Genomic DNA, 20283 nt, shown 5'->3' with positions numbered 1-20283 from the left:
CTGCTTGCTCAAGTAATACTCTTCAAACGGCCCAATGTACTCTCCCCCATTATCTGAACGAATACACTTCAAAGGCTTCCATGCCTATTTTTTGACCATGCTATGAAAATTCTTGAACATACTTAGAACTTCATCTTTAGTCTTCAGACTATATGCCCATATCTTTCTTGACGCATCATTAATGAAAGTCAAGAAGTACAAAGTGATAGGGTTATATACTAAAAGCATTACTTTTGTATTAACTCTAATTATTTATATTTTAAATGAAAATCATATGGGCAAATGTTATGCATATTGTATATGTTATTAGTTATATGCATGTGTCTAATACTTTATATTGTAGATGATATGGTGTGTGGTGACACACAGAAGACCATATCATCAATACCTTATAAAGTATAAGTAAATGTTCACAACCTAAATGGATTTGGACAAATCATTGGTATGGTTGTAGTATAATCTGGTATTAGTCTATGTTGACTATAGGATTACACTAGTACACTTTGTGTGTATTGAACATGACCAAGTAAGGTTGTTTTCTCTTTATACTAACTATTTAAGAGAACAAACACCTCTATTATTATGGATGTTTGTCCTCTTAATCCGGATATAATAACGGGCACTTACGTGCATTGTACATTGCTTTAAATCATCAATAAGTGAGATTCATTTGTGAATCAACAAACTCGATAGATTGGGTAATGACATTGTATGTAAAGTGTGTTGTTGATTATAGAAGGAATCTGTGACCCGCAGGAAGTCGGGTTGATGATGTCCCCTTGAGAAGCTCATAAGGATTGTCATGTAAGCCCTGCAGGTGGATTTAATCCGACATGACAATGAGGTTGAGTGGTACTACTCAAGGACATAAGAAGTTAATTAATGTAGTTGTCAATAACTTGACTTAATCAACAGACATTCGATATCTTAAACACGGGGAGATCAACGAGCATATAATATGGAGCCCATAAACATAACACGTAATTTGGGATTAGGGCGGTAGTGCAACAATGGCCTTTAGTGAAATAAGCCATTTGTTGACGGACTTGGGCCGTGTGTTCTAGGCGAACATGGGAAGCCCAAGCCCGTCAGGAGGCCCAACCCTAATTTCTCCTCATGGTCCCTGTTGTAGCCTATAAATAGAAACCCTTCTCTTCTGGCCATTTTTTACTATTCATCTGGATTGAAAAGAGAGGCAAGAAAAGATAGATCCAAAATTGGTTCTAGCTTTGTGAGAAAGAAGGGAGTTAGTAGATCGTTGCCCACACAATGTCCAATCTATTGAAAGGAATACAACAGAAGATCAAGAGGTGGTTGCTAATCTCATAGCTATTGGATTCTTAGAGATATCAAGAAGCCCGATCTAAAGGTAAATTTCTAACCAAACCATGACACCCTTATTATTCTGGCGTGGGTGTTTTAGCGATTAAGTAGTAAATCATTCGGGAAACCATAGCGGTTCCTACACAAAGCTCCCCGTGGGACTTCACTTTCATAGGACCACATAGCTATGTGTGGACTAGCTCAAGGACATTCTCCATTCGGTGAGGGGAACTTTGGAAATACACCGTGTTGCTTTCTAACCAAACAATGAATGCATCTATTTAAATGTGTACCTTTGATATTTGGCAAGGCCGTTTGTTTGGCAAGAACTTTCATGCCTTTCTCTCCCATGTGACACAATCTCTTATGCCATAGTTCGGTGGAAACTTCTTCTTATGCCGCATTTAACGTTCTGCTTTACACAAACTAGATTATGTCTTGTAAAGTGAGCAACTCTTCTTCCCTTTGGCTACCATAAAGGAACATTTACTTAGTTTCCATACCCCATTGCCAAACAAGCTCTGGAAACTATCATCATCTAACTTCCTAACGGAAATTAGGCTTAGCCGAATGTCAGGGACATGTCTTACATCCTTGAGTGTCAAGGTGTAACCGACATTGGTTTCTACATAAACATCATCAATGTCTATAATTTTTAAGACTCCACTGTTACCCATCTTCACTTCACCAAATTCACCACATTTGTAGGTAGTGAAGAAACTCTTATGCGGTGAGATGTGATAGGACGATCTGGTATCTATCACCCATTTCAGATATCGATATGAGGTACTAAACAAAGACTTCACCATAATCTGACACAATCCTCACTAGATTATTATCTATTTCGGTAGTATCTCGGCTTGTGCTCCTGTTCCTCTTTACCATGTCTTCATGTGCACAATTATTATTCGCATCCCTCTTCAGTGTTCTACATTCATACCTGAAGTGACCCTTAGTGGCACAATAGTAACATTGTCTCTCTGCCTTAGGAGTTTTAGGTTCACCCCTAGATTTGCTTTTGTCATCACCTCTAGAATGAGATGGCTTTCTCCCGCTTCTCTATGACAAAGATCTCTGAGTGAGAGAAGCTACTTCATGAACCCCATCTTGTCTCCTCATTCAACAATGCCCCGGTAACCATTTCCATTGAAATGATTCCATCCGTAGCAGCTCCACTAAGAAAAACTGTCAAAGTCTCTCAACTGTCGGGTAGAGAGTTTAATAGTAACAAAGCCTTAACTTCGTCACCCATATAAATCTTCATCAAATGCAGCTGATTGATGGTATTTTGTATGTCATTAAGATGCTCAGACATTGAAGAACCTTTTTTTTACTTCGAGTTAGCAAACTTCTTAATGAGTAATACTTTGTTGCCTGCTACTTCCTCTCATAGAGGTCTTTGAGTTTCTTTCACAAGCCAAAAGTGGTACTCTCTTGGGATACATGATGGAAGACATTATCGTCAATCTACTATCAAATATACCCAATAGCTTTTCTATCAAGTTTGCTCCACTCAACCGCGACTATTGCATCTAGTTTTACTCCTCCATTCTGAATGGGTTGTGCCAAGTCCTTGTAATAAAGCAAGTCTACCATCTTGGCTTTCCAAATAGTGTAGTTACCTCTATTTAGATTAGTCATGCGAGTGTTTACAGAATGATCCATCTTCAACAAGTTATTTCAACTTAAACCTCTTAGGGTTTTTATCAAACACCTTTCGAACAAGATTTGGATAACAATCTTTGTGATTAATCTAACCACAGCTCTGATACCACTTGTTGAGGAAAGCAATACCAATCGATCCCCACTAAGATAGCTTACACTTGGACAATATACTACTCCAACCTAAAAATCTAAACTTTCACTACAACCAACAATCACAACTTAAGCTATGGAATTAACTATCACAAACAAACAATAGCAATGTAAAGTAATTTACCACAATGAGACACAAGATGTAATGTGGTTCGGCTAATGATGCTACTTCCACAAGAGCAAATCTTTTTTGTAAGTGTAAGAAGGGAGATTACAATCACTCCTCTCAAGTCTCTCCAAACTTACTAAATCTCTCTTCTCTCCTTACAAGCTTTTTCTCTTTGCAAGGGTTTTGATATATCTTGTTGGCGGAAGCTTCAACAATGGATGAACATCAATAAGATTTAATAAATCAAACACCTAAATCTAGGGTTTAAACCTTCAAACATACATGAAGAACAATTCACAAAGAATTAATAATCAATAATAACCAACCCAACAATGAAGGCCTAAATGCCTTTATATAAGAAAATAACTACTAAACCTAATTGGAAACCAAATAGGAAACCATCCTAAATCTTATTCCTAATTGAATTTAGAAATGAAATAAAATATAAACTACTAATTAATTAATAATCTATGATCATGCATCAATCTCCCTAGCTTGAAAGAAACTCGTCCTTGAGTTTGGAGTTATAAAAATCCATCAACACACAAAAGCTCTTCATAGTCGTATACGTCACCCTCATGTGGTTCAAAGGAAGTCGACCTCGAACTTTGCCCAAGTAATGACTCACAAAAAGAACCAAGTACTATGCATTCTTTCCCCAATTCACTGAATGAACAGGTTTTGTTGCCTGGCTGAGTGTTAATGTCTCATCTCTACCGGGTATTCTTGGTTGACCAATACAATAACTAGAAAAGTGATATTTAGAGTAAACAAAAATACCAGGATAAAAAGAACTTCGATTCTTCTTTCTTAATATTATTCGCTGCCCTCGGTGAAAATTGCACCATTGTAGAATCAATAGGGTTTTGTCCTCTTCAATTGATAATAGTTGTTGTTGTGAAGGGAATAGATGATGCTTTACAGCCAGTATCATATGCTTTGAAAGTTGGTTGGATTTGTCCTCACTTACCAAGATACTATTCCAAACCACATGATCTGCCTGGGATTTTGTATCATCTTCAGTTGGTGTAGAAATATAATCTTTTGAAGCAATCCTTGGATCATTCGGTTGGTGATCAGTGTGTTTGTCTGTCGTGGGATCAATGGCAGCACAAACTTGTCGTTCACGAGAGCTTATAGAGGCTGCTCGAAACAAAAGGTGTTGGCATTGCCGCTCACTTTCATAATTAGACAGTGGAGGATGTTCCCATGCAGGATCATTGTATCGGTGTTACCTTGTTTGAGATAATTTGCCTTGTTGGTCCGGAAGAGAAGGTTCGTGGGTTCACCTAACTAACAAAAGTGACTTTTTTCCATGGTGGTGGTAGTAACAATTTTTAAGAGGGGAAACACCATCCCTCTTTGTGTGGTCGGAATCAGAATCATACTTCGATTCGTGGGAGGAAAATTCGCATCCCTTCTCTGACTTGAATTTTCGTCGCAAACTAATAACCAGTGATGGAGGAGGGGAAGGAGGTTCATACCTTCTTGAAGGAGTAAAACTCTCGCGGCAGCTGCAATCCATGTCGTAAGTTCTCCCATAATTGTGATCGGCATAGTACTTCGACCCATGGAAACTTCAATGATCGGGCGGCGGTGGTGACTTTCTTCTACTTCTCCTACGATATTCCATGAATTAACCAAGAAAATTGAAGAAAGTTTTTTTTTCCGCAGTGAACAATAACCCCATGATGAACAGTGTTATGGTGAACAGTATTCGTGAACAGTGTTTTCTTTAAAAAATTCCCAAAAATCGATTGGCTCTTGATACCAAATATGATGTATCTTGTTGGCGGAAGCTTCAACAATGGATGAACATCAATAAGATTTAATAAATCAAACACTTAAATCTAGGGTTTAAACCTTCAAACATACATGAAGAACAATTCACAAAGAATTAATAATCAATAATAACCAACCCAACAATGAAAGCCTAGATGCCTTTATATAAGAAAACAACTACTAAACCTAATTGGAAACCAAATAGGAAACCATCATAAATCCTATTTCTAATTGAATTAGGAAACCAAATAAAATAAAACTACTAATTAATTAATAATCCATGCTCATGCATCGGGGTTTCTTCTCAATTTTGGTTGCTCATAAAATTGGGTTTCTATTCAAGACTTCTCATTACTAAAACCTAGATTTGGTTTTATAGTAATATGAAATTTTGGCATGTCTGCAAAATTTTGGTTCATCAGTAGAAAAATTAGAACTTGGTATGTATAGGCAAGGGGCGGCGTCTTTTGGGCAAAGGCCAACTTCGGCGCATCGCCTCCTTCTATCAACTTCCGGTAACATGTTTTCGCAAAAGGAAAAAAAAATCTTATTTTCTCAGGGCGGGGCAGTAATGGCCCTTTGGGCAAGGCCAACTTCGGCGTCTTGGCTTCTTCTTCTCTTCACACGAACAGTACCTGTTTTTTACCCAAAAACAATAGCTCCTTGGTTTTTCCAATATTTCTCATGTGAGGGATAACACCCAACATATACAGTTATAGTTAGGCACAAACTTTATTTAGAATGAAAAGGGCAGCTAGGAGATATATTGCAGGGAAGAGCCTATTTTTGGATATATGCTATCTTTGTTCAAGTGAATGAGAGGTACATTCAGCCGTCTCATCTTAGTTTTATGATAATTGGAAGCTTAGAATTGGTATGTAAATTGTTCTTCCTTAAACTTCATATTTAGCAGTGAAAATTGAAAATTCATAACTATTTAATTAAATTATTATTTGATTTCTTGCGTAACTATATTTTGGTTAGAACGGTGATAATATGTGTATTAGTGTTGTGCAATTATCATAGTTTTACCTAAGCTTACTGCTACATTTCTACGTTGAGAAATCGATAATGATTTTATTAGTAACTAGCTATAGTTTTGGTAGGGATTAGTAGCTATGGCGGGACCGAAAATAGTTATGTAAGAACTACATAAGGCTTGATTCTAATCTTAAAAGATTAGATACGTAGGCAGTCTTAGTTGAAGGTGCAGTCGTTATAGTATATATATATATATATATGGAGTAGGTTCCGTTTACAACACTTTTTATACAACGTTTTATACAATACCTCCCACCGGACCCTTCAAGATGTTTTAAGAGCTAATATTTTGTAGATAAGATGTTCTCACCATGGATATGATCTCCACAAAAAATTGGGTCCTTTGAACATTTCTAAGTTTGCCAAAAAAAAGTTACAAAATTGATATTTCTGGACCGTTGATAAAAATTCATAGGTTGAGAACAATATTTCTCATGATTATGAATTTTCAAATGAGCTGCATTTTTGTGGAGATCATATCTACAAGGAATCAAGGCTTAATTCATATTTTTAAGGGGTATTGTATAAAACGTTGTATAAAAAGTGTTGTAAACGGAACCTACCCCTATATATATATATATATATATATATATATATATATATACAGCCCCGCTCTTAAGCGGATGTACTTAAACGGACTTTATCTAAATATTGAAATTTCACGAAATAAAATCCACGGTCTTTCAAAACCCAAAATCTCTCTCTCGATCTCTCTCTCTCTTATTCTCTATCCCATCTCTTTCCACATAAACTAACTTCTCTTCTTCCATCTTCACTCCAACTGAAACCTACAATCGTAAAAGAAGCAAAGGATATATAGTGGTTTTACCCAAAAAAAAACCAAATTATTATAGGAATGTAGTATCGGCGAAAAAGATAAAGCAAATGTAGAGAAATTATGTAAAGTTATTGCGTTATGGTGTACTCAACTAAAGCACCAAAATAGACGACATGAGCGAGTGTGGTGAAGATGCTCGAGGTGAAATACAACCGAAGCCACCAAATCCGTTTCCTTTCTATGATTCTTAGCTGAAAACAACATGATAGGTGGTTTCCCAAGAGCACTCCCAAAATTCTCTCCGCCTTTTTGAAGTGTATGTATCAATCACTAGTTATGATTTTCTGTCTTCTTTTACCGTCTGGAACCATTGGAGGCTTAAGTTGGTTATTGCTCCCCTGAACTTGAGCCTGCAGTTGCTTTTGAAATATTTTGCTAGTTCAACTGATCTTGTGTATTTTAGTGTCAATTATGCATATACGAAACGGTACAACTTTTTCCATGAAGTAAGCCTTCTCATTACTCCAACAGGACATTCTATGGCACCTTGATTTCATCGATTGCCAGTGTGTATCAGCCGTTTGCAGAAATTGGAGATCCGCTTGCAAGAATTATTGCACAATTAGCAGTTTCCGAACACCTGACAATCAAATCACATGGCACTAAGAGTGGGAAATCAGTACTTGACCAAACAATCTCCGGCACTTTCCAATGTGAAACCACTTACCTTTGGCGGAAACTTGGTGTTGCTGATCCTATCCTTAAGTATTGATTTCTTAACTATTTCTAGTGCATTTCTTACTTTGCAGAAACCTTCAAATTTGTTGTCAGCATAACTGATGGTTGATAGGAGTAAATTCACAGAAGTAGCATCATCAAGATTAATATCAATCATTTCAACAATTTGAAGGTATGCTTTTTGCTTTATTGCTGTGTAATATTGCTTCTGAATATGATTCCAGAACCAGTTGTGAGTCGGCAAGAGATCGTGTTTTTCAAAGGGTCTGCTTCCTTGGGTGAATGGAAACACATCATTCTCATTGATCAATTTCAATTAGGTCGTATTTGCCTATCATTTTTTTTATCCCCGATTAATACACTCGTCAAATTTATTACAATGTCTGGCAATCCGTAGTTCAGAAGATAGTCTCAGTGCTCTGGTTGTTTGTGTGAACTCAATGTGGTATCTTTGTCCCTTAGTATTTGCTGATTCTCTTAGGAGTAGCTAAAGAGTGAGAACTTACATGGTGAATCTCCAAGCTGGAAGTTATGTTTCTTGGGCCAAATAGTGTAGACATTTTTATTGGCTGAAGTGGGAATGCCCCAAGCATCTAAATCTCCAACTTTGTATTGGTAGGAAATGACTTTGATTTGAAGCAAGACTAGTAACTTGACTGTACAAAACAGTTGGCACTTTGTGATCCCAAGAACTGCCATCTCTCACTCTCTCAAATCTAGGAGGAAGCTTAGCTAGCTTATGGGTCTGAGTGAGAGATTGGTGGAGGGAAGACAAATATAATTGTAATGACATCAGTTTACATTAATCCCCATCCACTATAAAGAAAACAAAAATGATCATGTGCTGTTGTCCCTTGATTTTCTTCTAACTGTACTAGCATTTGTGGATCGTGAAAATCTATTGGATTTCACCGAGCTTAGAGCCTAAGATTGTTAAGTTTACCTCATTTTTAAATATGGGACATTAAAATATATTGCCCACTTACACTTTAAACATTATTTGAGCTTTTGTTAATCTCCAAATATTCAATATTGTATGGCTATGATCATCTAGAATAGCATATTTAGAGAAGTGGGAATGTGGGATCAAGCTTTTTTTCCTTTTCCTGGTAATCTGGATTAGTGATTATAGAAGTATAATGTTGAGTCACTTATCAGAAGGTTGAGGGTGAATTGGGACTTTCATAAGAGTGTCAACTAGCAACATATGTGATAGTTGGACATGTGCTAGACTATACCGGCATTTCAGCCAGAATATGGTTGAATGCTGCATGGAGGTGGGGTTCCTGTAATTTGTTTTGATTGATAATCAAACATTATTAGTGGAAAGATGACCCAAATCATGTTTGAGACTTTCAATGCTCTTGCCATGTATGTTGCTATCCAGGCTGTTGTTTCTCTTTATGCCGGTGGTCGGACAACTGGTAAGCAACTAAATCGATTGCTTGTGTCATTCTCTCTATGTTATGTCTATGGTTTAGCAGTGTAATGTCTTAGTTATCGATCTGAAGTTCAGAAGGAAACGATTGAAGTAACAGTTACTGATGGTCTAACAGGAAAAGCTCGAGTGTGCTTGGATTGGCGTTGCTCCAAGCAGCATGAAGATCAAGGTTGTGGCTCCTCCTGAGAGGAAGTACAGCGTGTGGATTGGAGGTTCTATTTTGGCATCTCTCAAAGACTTTCCAAAGGTAATCGCCTCTTTCATTTTACATCACAGCTCTTGGTGGGCGGTGTTTTACTAGTAAATGTTGAATTTCTTTGCGGATGTGGATTGCAAAAGCCGAAAGTATGATGAATCACGGGCCATCAATTGTTAATAGGAAGTGCTTCTAATGATGCACTGGTAGCAAATGGATGAAGGACAACTTAACTTCCTTAGTCCTGGAAAATTGTTTGTTTTATTTTTGGTTTAGTTTCCTTTTTCTTTTTCTACCTTTTCCTCTTAAACATGGTTATGCCCCAGGAATCAAAGGGTATTCTTCTATTATTATTTCTCTACAGAATTTCATGTACGCAAATTGGTTTGGTTTGGGTTGAATTGGGGAGTTCGTCAGTATGTTAAGATTCTTGTTGTCAATTAAAACCATCATTTCATTCACACTTTTCTTTCACCAGATAACAGTTTGCAACTTGTATGTCAAACCACATGATATTTTTATGAGAAACACAGTGTGGAAGGAAAGGATGATAACAAAAATGGACAGGTATGATACTCGGTCTTGCGTAGTTGTTGTGACAAAATTGTAATACAACTTTGTCAGGCCTATGAGACTACGAACCATGATCATGACAGCTTTCCAAATTGTCTTTGTACACATTTAAGTACAGAATACAGAGTATGTCATCAGGCGATTGAGAAAAATTGACCTTGCGCTGCTGGAAACACAGGCGTCTCCATAGGGATCGATTGAATAATTAAGACGTTCCAAATACCCAAAATGGCGCTGCAACTATACAAGTATAAAATGGTTGAAATGTTTGCAGTAAATACATTGGATTACAAAAAATAAAAAAATGTTAACAGCAATATGTAACGCATGAGCAGTCTGCAGTCCTATAATTCCCTTTCTTGTTTCTTCAAGATGTTAACAGCCCTCATAGAATCCAACGCCACTTCCACCTTCCGGTGGTTGTAGCCCGACACCCTCATGAGACGGAAGTTCACGATATATGACAGACCTTGGACCACTAGCTCTAGTGTAAGCTAACACTACTCTGCCATCAGGATCTCTTATGATCCTCCCCTATTCCACAATTCCACATCTGTTCTCTGACATACACCCCTCCATATAATCCAAACCTAAAGTACCCAGGAAATGGCAGTAACCTTTGCAATGCGACCTTCAAAATCTAATTATGTGCAACTTTTTTTAATCAAGTGACATTCCTACAGCAAAAACATATGAATATTCAAAGCTATGAAAATACAATAAGCATACATATAAAAAAATAATTAAAAATGTATATTTACCCGAAGATGAATAAGAATCATCATCTGTGGTAGAGTAAGTTAGCGTCCTTGTCGGTACAAGCAAGTTTTTTTTCACTGCAAGTCAATTAACATAAGAAAAGAATTTGTGAATACTCTAATAGGAATAAAAAGAAAGAAAGTAAAATTTTGCATTTCTTACCCATTGTTTAGCTCTTCTTCATTGTTTAGCTCTTCTTTACCCTTCTTTTTAAGCTCGGACAATTCCTTTTATCGTGTGACACTCCAACCATATTACATCCATTGCACCGTCTCCTTTTATATTTTTGTGCCTTTTGAGTGCTTTCTCTTTATCTCCTTTAAGTCTTTTTCCACATCCTTTTGGTCTTGCTTGACTCGGTTCATGATAATTAATTGCCAAATTAGAACTCTTTGCTCTCGAAACTCCTACACTTGTATCACAACCAAACGCTTTGACTACTTTTCTCATGTGGTGTTGCTACACTTGTATCACAACCAACCAACTTATTAATTTTTTCAAGTGCACCACTTAAAGCATCTGTAAACACTTTAGTTGCTTCTTCACTTTCGAGGGATTTATCAACTACAAGTGTTGACATTTGAATCAATTCATTCCGGCTTCATGATGTATAATTTATCATCTTGAACCTCCATTCCACCATCATCAATGACTGCCCCCGACTTTGCGGTTTTACACCATCTCTTCAAAATGTATTGATTGACAACTTATCAAAATCATGCATCTTATTCAAATAAGCTAAAATATGCCTACAAAGGGACCCCTAAGCTCTCAAACTTTTTACAAGTGCATGAAGCAAAATCTAAATCTTTTGATAAGAAATTTCCCAAGACTCTAGACTTTTCGGCCGCCATTTTTCTATGAACCTTATAAACGCTAACACTTCTCATTCTCACTAACAAGTACAAATCTATAATTCAAGCTCTCCCATAACTCATCTTGAAATTTAAAGAATAACTCATGTGTATAAACATCAACCATGTGTACCAAAAAGCTATGGGGCATTTTCATTTTTGGTTTCTCAATCATATCTTTGTTATCTGCCATTAATTCTTCATGACGTTGGCGCACAAGTCCCCTACCAAACTGAACCATAAAATCTACCAAAGAATTTTCTTTTGAAACATACATTTTGAAAAATGAATGAGCGCTTTCCGCTCGTTGACTACTTGACATACCTGCAGAGAAGATGTGATTCACATGTGCGGGCACCCATTGTGATCGGATTTCGTACATCGACTCCAACCACTTGTTCTCATGTAAACCACTCTTCTGAAGAATACCATTCCACTTCAAGTCAAACTCATCTTTCATCTCAGATCCCCAAATGCAGTTTGAAAACTCAGTGTAGTACTTACTATATATAACTGAATCTATTTTCATCGAAAATTTCATCAGTATGTGCCAACTGCAATACCTGTTGACAGAGTACCCAAAACTTTAGCATGTAAAACAAATAAAAAAAAACATCTGCAAATTAATTATAAAAATAAATAAATAAATAAAAACCTGTGAAAAGTGGTTGGAAGAGTTTGAGAAATGGCTTTTGTCATTGCTGGATCTTGATCTGTAATAATCATCTTTGGGGGATTGCCTGGCATAGCTTCTAAAAATTGGTTGAACAACCAAATAAATGATTCTGTGGTCTCATCACATAAAAATGAACAAGCAAAAACAACTGTCTGACCATGATTATTAACCCCAAACAGTGATTGCAAGAATCAAGCCATATCGATTAGTGTTGTAGGTAGTATCAAAGATAACCACATCTCCATAAAATTTGTATGCTCGTCTCGAGGTTGCATCGACCAAAACAACGTGTAATTCTCTCTGTTCATCGTTTGTCTCAATTTTAAAAATGAAAGAAGGATTCCTCCCTTGTTCCAATTCTAAAAACTCATAAAACATATCTCCATCATGGCCTTTCATCTTATTACGCTTGTCCCTTTCTTGGTTATTTAAATCTTTCTGTGTGAAACCAATATTTTCTATCCCTCCTGACTGAACTCCAAGAAGACTGAACTGCTGATGTTGTGGTATGTTTACCATGCCAAGTTGTTGTGTTAAACATTTTTGGGCACTGGAAACACCACGGTGAGATCTTAGAAGATGTACTCTTCGCGGGGTCGACAACGGGTGAGAATGCCCTTCAACAAATAGAATAACAACAAATGTACGAGTTTGACCGTCCGCGGCAACTTTGCTTTACAATCTTCTTTTACATTGCCCCGACGCCTTTTTGTATCAACGTCCGCTATTTCTGAACTTTTTCCTTGCTTGTAACACACATATTCCTTTCTTACACATTCACCATCTTTCTTCCTTTCAGACCAACTACGAACACTGAATCCAGCGGCTTTGGCATAATTATTGTAGAAACTGTAGACATCATCAAGTGATTCAAACTCCTGTTCTTTTCTAGGTTTGGTATCATATGATACTTGGGGATTGTAAATGTGATTGGGTTTCCCACATACACTCCCACTCTCAATTTCGAAATCCTCATTTTCCATCTCAATATAGCCTAGAAAAAAAATATATAACAAACCCAAGTTTGAATAAGCGGAATAACAGAACAATTGAAATTATAAAAAAAATTGTCGACATCGACAAGCAATGCATAAAACAATGTAGGAATAGAATAATTACATGACCGAAAATGAGAGGACCAATATGTAAAGCTAATACAGCGATAGTTTTTTATCTGTAAAATTGAATATCATGTAAGAAGCACCAAGACAGCACCACACTCGTTTCGCGGACCTATCACAAAGACGAGCTCTTCCTGATCCAGGGGTAATGATGCAAACATCCATTTGCTCATGTGGTAGCCATATGACATGGACGCGTCAAACACCTACACTTTTTTTTCCCCTCCATGCAAAGAAGATATCTTTTTATACCATAACTCGTCCTCACATCCAAGTTACGGATCCTAAAATCAAACATTAGCCCCGTAAGTTGTGTAAATGTTACAAATCTAAAAATCTAACCACCCACCGACACGCGATAATTCGGATCCACTTGAAAACGGGGATCAGCGGCAATAGTTTCAATCTTTGTTTAATGTCGATATCTAAAGGTCCAAAGGGCCCCAAACATTCGATCCTCCTGAATGGAGATCAACAAAAACGACTTCAAACTTGGGTCTAGTAGATTGATGTCCAAGAGGGAAATTTCAAAATGAGTCTAAATTCGAAGAAAATATAAAACAAGATAGCCGACGCCTTTAAAGAGTCCCAACAAACACCATATAAATCTGCCACTCTTTCGGTCACAGGTACACTTAATTTGGTCACCATGCCTCCCCCATTGACTAGAAGTGGAAAGCATTAGTCTTTCACTAGGGACAAAATTCAAGTGATGATATGCAAGTACCGGGGTGAAGCCTCTTACTACATGGGAGATTTCCATCTTCTTTACTTCAACAACAAATAAATCACCATCTTTGCTACCCAATGCAAGATATTTCCCATCGGTGGATGGATAGGATAGCGGCGGGCTTTCTAAGTAGCCTCTTGTGCCCAATTCTGTTCCAAGTATTGATATCCCAAACTGCACTTACTACTTTGTCACCCTTTTGAGCGGTGCAAAATAGGAATGGCTTGCTCCCATCCTTTAAGAAACGACAACATTCAATCTTCTCATCCGAAAGTTGCGAGTCAAAGATGTCAATGGAACACCATCATCTATCTTCCATACGTGTAGAACCGCCAAGAGAGGTGAAGCTAAGAACTCGTGGTCTAGGCTAAAATCAATGTCTCGATGATTTGTGTTCTTTTAAGCACGTCAAGAAGAATAATGTGGGCTTGGCCATTCAAAATTTCCCGAGATGCCCATCCTCCCCACCAATGGTCATTCAAACACCTACACTTTGGGCATCCCACCAATATATTTTATGCTAAGTGCTTTATTATTGTTTTGGCCTTCATGTACAAACTATCATTTGTTGTGATGATTTATTAGTGATGTTGCATTAAGAGATGACATAACTTATAATAAACATAATAGTTAAGGAAATGACAACGAGCACATACAATTTAGTAAATGATCACATATGTAATGTTACTGTGCGGTAGCAAGATAAAAATTCGCGACTCTCCTATCACAATGGCGATAAAACTTGTGTTGTGCTTCTCTTTTTTTGTTTAGGACTTGCTATAAGATGAGAAGGAGAGAAACAGAGAAAAACAGGAGATATAAAGAGAAAGAGAGTGCTAGGAGGGAGAGAGGAATGTTCTAACGAAAGAGATGGGAGAGAGAATAAGAGAGAGAGAGATCGAGAGAGATTTTGGGTTTTGAAAGACTGTGGATTTTATTTCGTGAAATTTCAATATTTAGATAAAGTCCGTTTAAGTACATCCGCTTAAGAGTGGGTGTATGTATATATATATATATATATATATATATATATATATATATATATATATATATATATATATATATATATATATTATATTTTTAGTTTTTACGACTGATATATGTGTGATGGTTGTCGTATCCGTATATGAATTTGTGTCTTACGTACGAGTCAAGAAACTATATGCCTTTACTTAAAGGATAAACTATCCTGCGAGTCTCAGAAAGTAAGAGGAACTAGTCGTCTTGATGTACGTAGGGGTTAAATAATATTATTGTTGTATTCTTTTGAATTGTTTAAACTAACCAGTGGTCATGTGGTAATGTATTTATATGAGATGATGATCACGTTTGGATTTTGTGGAAATTTAATATTTATTTGGTGGTAGTGTTACCACGGGAACTCAGGGGCTCCGAAGAGGATACAAGAATTGAAATGGATGAAGCTTGGATTGTGTATTGATAAATGGTTATTGTAAGTATACCCTAAAAAGGCTTGAAATGGTATCGGTACATATATTGGCTTCATTTTATTTTGTTGTGATATAATTATTTGGTTCATTGAGAATTTTAATTATTGGTGGATTGCTTAATGGCATGTTATAAATTGTGAACTTTTATATATCTTATATATAAGATAAATTTGTATGTTGTGTGTTGTCCCTAGTCCGCCACGACTCCTGATTTTGTTATTTTAATATATATATATATAGGGCTAGGGATTAATGAGAATGCCTGTTAAAATTCCTCGTTATGTTCAAGGTACACGGTGTTAGAAAAATTCATTGGCTGATCACTAAGGTGGATAGGTATAGCCCATGTTAGCCCAAAGAGTGGTTGTTTTAATCCTCGACCTCAAGAGTAGGCGAGAGATATGATATAGTGCGCAAACGCAAAGATCCAGCCTTCTCAGTGTTCTGTGGGCTTGAGTTGATATCCCGACTGAGACGGTTGTTTGCATGTTACTTAGAGTGAGGATTGGTTATGCGAGGAGACACATATGGATATATGTGTCAGTCACAGCAGTGTGTAGAGGTGACTATCGTAGTTGTGGCTAAGGATATTTGTGTGTTATATTATAATGATTTTAGACTATGTAGATAAGTTTAAATTATTATATATGTTAGCTAGTTTTACTCGTTTAAAATATGTTTTGCAAGATGCTAAGCATACTAACCTTCTTATAGGAGTGGATTATCATGTGACGATTTTGAACAAGGTAAATTTATTTTATTGTTGGTTAACTTTGATAAAAGGACGCTTCATATTGCATAGAGGAACTAACAGTCTTGATGTAAGTTATACAATGTTTTTAGTAGATTTTAGACGCGCTAGAGAAACTAATGCATTCCGAGGGAAGGAACTAAATTGTCTCGAGGCATAAGAGTTACTTAATTATTCTGGTATTTGTCAAAACGGTTAACTAGCTAGGTTGAGGAATGAGTTATATATTGTTATGATTTCTAGGTTATGACAGGGTTTTAAGTTTATCAAATGTCGAAAATACAGAGGAAACTCTGTCGAAAATTTTGTAGGATTTTTCTGTATTTGTATAGTTTGGGTTTTGCTTGGTTGGTCTGTATCACGTCCCGAGTTTTGTAGTGACTATAGAGGCCACGTGTCTTTGGTATCCAGTCATTATGAAATTTGGGGCGTGACAGTTAAGTTGTTCTTGACACTTCTATGCTACTCTATAGTCTACACAATATGTGTTCTAGTTAGGGTTGACTATAGACCGGCGACATACTTAAATTTGGCATTAAAAAAAATGTTATCACAAGAAATAACAATAATTGATTAATTCTTGAAATCTGATCTTAATTTTGCTTAATCCACACTCCACAGTTGGGGTGGGAAATGAGCTGGGCTAAAGCCATTCAGATATTAAGGTCGGGTCGGGTCGGGTCATAAGTCTAAATCTCAAGCCCATACCCTACCCTCTTTAAGGGCTTTAGAGTCGGGCCTCTATGTTTTCTTCTTTTTATTGCATCAGTTTATTTAAAACTCATTTAATTTATATTTACAAAGATATGCAAACTCATAGTCCCACCACTTTGAAATTTGAATAACAACCAATATAGTAATAATCACTGATAAGTCCAACAACTTAAAATGCACGTCCATAATCTAATGAACCGGAGTACATAGAGACTCACACTTGTATTTCAAAATTACAGTTAAAATGCACACGACACATTTTGGAATGAGTTTTCACTGACATTAATTTGTTCTTCATTGTACTCAAACCTCACCAAAAATTATAATTAATATTGAAAAGTCCAAAGACAAATAAGAGTTTGGAATATGTTTTTACTGATGTCAACTTATTTTTCATTAGGCTACTGCTCATTATTCTTCTTGGAGGCTAGGTTAGATTGTGAGTTGTGAGATAGAAACAATTAGGTTTACACATTTTTCTTATATAGGACAAGTTATTATAATCTATCTAATAAAAAGGCTTGGTGTGGGGCCCATAGGGCCCCATTCGGCAGCTACAATGTTTATTACAAATTATGACATAGCAGATCTAAAGTCTTATAGGATATACGCAATTTAAAATGTTAATTTGAAAGAGTATTGGATCATTGTTGATTTGGTCAACAATGGTCGCTTTAATAGGACTGGGCTTTTATCATTCGGTTGGTTGGGGTTCTTTTGGGCCTAATTTGATCTGATTAATCGTGGGGCGGCTATATACTTAGTAAATGATAAATTACAAATGACAATATTATTTTAAATAGAAATATTTAACAAGAAGTTGGACATCTATGGTATATGCATTTATAATGAAAGTATAACTAGGGCTTAATTATGGTCAGGCTAATAAGAGTTGAATTAAGGTCGGGCCTATCTTTCAGAACCTTAGCCGGTCAATCCTGCCATAAAGTATATGAGGGCTTAGGGTCGGACTGTTACGATAGTTAGGGCCAAATTCCCACCCCTAGTATATATATTTCAAGGTCTAAGCGTGGATCATATTAATTAGCTATAACAATTCGTTTATTATATCTCAAATGCCAAGTTAGAGTACTGTGAATAAGTCATCCTAGTCGATACTAATCAACACGTCTACTGAAGATTTCTATTCACAATTGGTTCTTGGAAATGCATGCAAGAAATGTTCTTATTACTTTAAACTATTAAAGCAAAACAACGCGTTATGGTACTTTTCTTACATGTTACTTGTCCATATTCAAGTATTCAACATAAGAATCTGCATTGCTGTTTCCTGTTTCCCTTGTTGTAATTGTACAACGACTTTATGCTTTCAGACTGGTACGATTTCTCTTATGCTAAGTCCAATGGTGGGCAAAACACCAAATTTAACGTAAAATGTGATCCAATAGTACGTTAAAACGTTATACCGCCAACGCTATCTTTATAAATTTCTCTATTTTTGCAGTCAATTTTAACGTTATAGCGTATGCTCTGTACGCCATTGCCAATGGCGGGCAATCAAAAAAATCTAAATTAGTCTCAGACATCAGAGGCGGCGGGTAGGAATGTGATTTAATTCAAATAATAACTTACACGCCACTCACAATGGCGCACAGAATTCAATTATGATTTTCCACCCGCCACTCCCAATGGCGGTTAGAATTGATTCTTTTTTTTTTGTTTTTTTAATAACTTAATTTATGCAATTACCATTCTATCCTACCTTTTGTCCGTGTACCCATATCTGCATGGATCATTGCCACAGACCACATGCTCTGCTTACTACCAAAAGTACCAAGAGACTGCTATGTCATTGTTTGTTTTCATTGACCACAGTGAGTGGAAAAAACTTTTAGACTGCTAACTTGCAACAACCACCTTACTAGTTCATCGGCGATTAAATTTCAAAAAGAAAACTAACGAACTCCAAATGAAAAATAACCCGTTGAGAAGTAATGCGGGGAAAAATTCTGGAATTCTTAGACCTTCTCAATGTGACAATTCCTATTGAAGGGATGAGAACAAACCAAATATGTTCAGGGCGTAGCGCCACCATACTTGCAACTATTTTATTGTCTTTATAAGCTTTTGGGAACTGCCGGAGTAAATGTTTGAACCACATTCTTTGATTTGGAAGCATCTCTTTGATGGGATTGATTGCCATGGTTCAGAACGCTCCGCATTTGCCACCACAAATCTATTATCTATAAAGTTTGTAATACATTTACGACGTCTTTGGAAAATTCTCACAACAAAGCGTAAAACTGAATACTTGTTGTTTTTGTGGGTTGGTTCTGCAGGGGCACTTTGCATTTGGAATCCCACACATGATGCGTGTTCATCTCGACATGAAGATCAAACACTTGTCTTTGTGTTCACTTGCAAAAACTCGAAAAGAAATTTTACCGAATTACTTAGTTCCCTTAGTTTCCCAGCAAGCTTATATCTAGTATCTTTTCAGGCTCTCAACAGTGATGTCAACTTCGAAGGAACGTCAATTTGATGTAATGAGTTGGAGCCATTGCAAAAAGAGGGAGTATCATCCCCATTCAAAGCTTTCACCTGATGAATCCTTCTTAGAAAGTGGTTTTGCAATTTTCGGAAGAAACCAATTTGTTTTAGAGGAGAATCTATGTCTCTTAATTTTATTGGTCTGGGATGGTATAGCAACATGGTGAAAACAAATTTAGTGAAGCATTTTGTGTACTAAGTGTACTACCCAGTATTTTTGTTTACTTCTATTTTTCTGGCGCGGTAGTGTTGAACGGTGAGAGTGAGAGCGATTTTTTTTTTAGTGAGAGAGAGTGATTTTTTTTTTCTTTTTTGTGTTCTGGGGGTTTTTTTTTAAAGGGTAATATTGGGAGATAAATAACTACACGCCACTGGCGATGGCGTACAAACAAACTTGGTTTTTTTTTTTTTTTTTTTATTTCTTGCCCGCCACTGGTGATGGCGTACAAAAAAGCTTGGTTTTTTGTTTAACCGATATTTAATATTTTGTGTTGGACGCCATTGTCACTAGCGGCTGGAAAAATAAACCATTGAATTTGATTTCGCTATCCCACTAACTGTATCTACTGTGCTATTGTGGTTTGGTGTTTTGGTGCACCAAACCATTGGAGTTAGCCTTAGTCTGGTTCAGTGGTTCCACACTATACAACAAAATCACGTGATCAAACAAGGGACACACGTCTTTGCAGAATTAGATTGAAAGTCTTGCCAATTGGCGCATTTTGATTAACAGCATTGATTCAACTCTCAAGTATTAAGTATGGTAGAAATAAAAATTACAATGTACTCATTTAAAGATCAATACCGCTCGAATAAATAAGCTTAGAATCACCCCTTTCGAAGAATTGCAATTTGCAACGGTGCCCTTGTTTCTCATATAGAATTATAGATGATAGATCACAGTTAATATTACCTTATCT

General features: G+C 36.6%; 1 pseudogene; it reads right to left on the bottom strand.

The window, feature by feature from the left end:
- Positions 1-13784: 13784 nt before the first annotated feature.
- On the bottom strand, positions 13785-18354 carry LOC147502302 (SEC12-like protein 1 pseudogene; annotated as a pseudogene).
- Between the last annotated feature and the right edge of the window lie 1929 nt (positions 18355-20283).

This window comes from Coptis chinensis, chromosome 4 (genome assembly GCF_015680905.1).
Source record: "Coptis chinensis isolate HL-2020 chromosome 4, ASM1568090v1, whole genome shotgun sequence".
Taxonomy (NCBI): Eukaryota; Viridiplantae; Streptophyta; class Magnoliopsida; order Ranunculales; family Ranunculaceae; genus Coptis; species Coptis chinensis.
Note: the sequence above shows the minus strand (reverse complement) of the source record. Positions and strands in the feature narration are given on the sequence as shown.